The following is a 3,042-nucleotide window of genomic DNA, read 5'->3' as shown; positions in this document are numbered from 1 at the left end:
CATTGTAAGGAGAGTTCACTGAAGTCCCTGAGTGAAGTTTTCTCCGCTGTCCTACGTCTACGTTCCTAAAATTTACTCTGCGGTTTCTGATGATCCTGGCTTATAAACGGCCACCATTCACCGTTCTCCTTACACCAGTGCGTCTGCATCGGCCTTAAAAGAAAGGGAGGACACGCAACTGGGGGCAGGTAAATTCAGCAAAGTTTGTCTCAACACAAAAGAGACAGCTCTGTGGTGACCCGTCTTCCACGGTAAAACATTTCCTAGCGTATAAGGAATCTTCCCATCGCAATGACAATATGAGAGAATTGCCACCGATGGATTTGCCGCTGTGCCTACACATCATCTTGAGGCCATACAGTAGTGAAGCACGGGAACCCAGGCGCTTCAGCCTTTACCCTAGACCAGTGAAACACTGTCTCTAAACATGCCCACATGCTTGTATCTATGCCCGTTTAAAGTTAACGCTAAACCGAAATCTTCTGTCCCACTATTTTGCAGCATTTTAAAGAAGTACACTGGGAAAGATTTTTCTGCAAGGAAGAAACTGCAGGCGGCGTGGCTGAAATGAGAATATCATGCTGCACGAGCTCTTTGCACTCAGATGTAGAAGTGTCCTCAGTGGGCATCATAGAGTAACGGGACTTTTATAAGTGGTCATCAACCTCTGTGAATTCCCTTTGTTCTAGACGCCTGAAATAAAGAGTTGTCCTGAGTCACATAAACCTCCCCCGAGTGGTCTTAATGTGGCGCGGGAACATGCCGGTATAAGAGAATCACGAAGAAGGCTGAACGTCCACAATTGAATGGTCGTTGCCAGAAATGAAGTGGGAGCCGGATCAGACTGGGAAACTTCAGCTTCCATTAGACAATGAAGATGTGAGAATCTGGTACGTCCACAATTCACGGTTTCCTTAGATCCATGAAATTCCGTGTTGAATTTTAGTCAGAAAATGAAAACTCCGGAGCCGCTGTTCAGCAGGCCCGGGTGTAGCTCCCAGAGGCACACTGGTGCTCCTCCAGAATTTGGATAAAAATCGTTTTCACTTGAATGAAGAACCTTGATCAAGCCAGGTGGGTCTTGACAATCGAAATTGCTGCGTTTGCCCGGTATACTGACAAGAACCCACCTGTGCTAGTCCATGGCGTATTCAGCACAGGAATCTGCATCGATTGAGCCAAGACAAAGGAAAGCTCAGGGAGGCAGCACCCGTGTCGAAAAGCATTTGTACTTCAAAGATGAGGCCAATGAGGTGAAAGGAAAAACCCATGGCAAATAGTTTCCATCATCGGCAGAATTTCACGGAGCAATATTTCTGGGAGACAAAAGGCACCACCTGAGGGAGGCACGCTCAACAAAACTACCTAGGGCAGGAGCCGGGTTGCCCACAAGCACTAGGCTTGTCAGGCCTCAGCATTGTAAGGAGAGTTCACTGAAGTCCCTGAGTGAAGTTTTCTCCGCTGTCCTACGTCTACGTTCCTAAAATTTACTCTGCGGTTTCTGATGATCCTGGCTTATGAACGGCCACCATTCACCGTTCTCCTTACACCAGTGCGTCTCCATCGGCCTTAAAAGAAAGGGAGGACACGCAACTGCTGGCAGGTAAATTCAGCAAAGTTTGTCTCAACACAAAAGAGACAGCTCTGTGGTGACCCGTCTTCCACGGTAAAACATTTCCTAGCGAATAAGGAATCTTCCCATCGCAATGACAATATGAGAGAATTGCCACCGATGGATATCCCGCTGTGCCTACACATCATCTTGAGGCCATACAGTAGTGAAGCACGGGAACCCAGACGCTTCAGCCTTTACCCTAAACCAGTGAAACACTGTCTCTAAACATGCCCACATGCCTGTATCTATGCCCGTTTAAAGTTAACGCTAAACCGAAATCTTCTGTCCCACTATTTTGCAGCATTTTAAAGAAGTACACTGGGAAAGAATTTTCTGCAAGGAAGAAACTGTACGCGGCGTGGCTGAAATGAGAATATCATGCTGCACGAGCTCTTCGCACTCAGATGTAGAAGTGTCCTCAGTGGGCATCATAGAGAAACGGGACTTTCATAAGTGATCATCAACCTCTTTGAATTCCCTTTGTTCTAGACGCCTGAAATAAAGAGCTGTCCTGAGTCACATAAACCTCCACCGAGTGGTCTTAATGTGGCGCGGGAACATGCCGGTATAAGAGAATCCCGAAGAAGGCTGAACATCCACAATTGAATGGTCGTTGCCAGAAATGAAGTGGGAGCCGGATCAGACTGGGAAACTTCAGCTTCCATTAGACAATGAAGATGTGAGAATCTGGTACGTCCACAATTCACGGTTTCCTTAGATCCATGAAATTCCGTGTTGAATTTTAGTCAGAGAATGAAAACTCCGGAGCCGCTGTTCAGCAGGCCCGGGTGTAACTCCCAGAGGCACACTGGTGCTCCTCTAGAATTTGGATAAAAATCGTTTTCACTGGAATAAAGAACCTTGATCAAGCCAGGTGGGTCTTGACAATCGAAATTGCTGCGTTTGCCCGGTATACTGACAAGAACCCACCTGTGCTAGTCCATGGCGTATTCAGCACAGGAATCTGCATCGATTGAGCCAAGACAAAGGAAAGCTCAGGGAGGCAGCACCCGTGTCGAAAAGCAATTGTACTTCAAAGATGAGGCCAATGAGGTGAAAGGAAAAACCCATGGCAAATAGTTTCCATCATCGGCAGAATTTCACGGAGCAATATTGCTGGGAGACAAAAGGCACCACCTGAGGGAGGCACGCTCAACAAAACTACCTAGGGCAGGAGCCGGGTTGCCCACAAGCACTAGGCTTGTCAGGCCTCAGCATTGTAAGGAGAGTTCACTGAAGTCCCTGAGTGAAGTTTTCTCCGCTGTCCTACGTCTACGTTCCTAAAATTTACTCTGCGGTTTCTGATGATCCTGGCTTATGAACGGCCACCATTCACCGTTCTCCTTACACCAGTGCGTCTCCATCGGCCTTAAAAGAAAGGGAGGACACGCAACTGGGGGCAGGTAAATTCAGCAAAGTTTGTCTCA

Source organism: Tenrec ecaudatus, unplaced genomic scaffold (assembly GCF_050624435.1).
Source record: "Tenrec ecaudatus isolate mTenEca1 unplaced genomic scaffold, mTenEca1.hap1 Scaffold_546, whole genome shotgun sequence".
In the NCBI taxonomy this organism is placed as follows: domain Eukaryota; kingdom Metazoa; phylum Chordata; class Mammalia; order Afrosoricida; family Tenrecidae; genus Tenrec; species Tenrec ecaudatus.
This window is presented reverse-complemented; position numbering follows the sequence as displayed.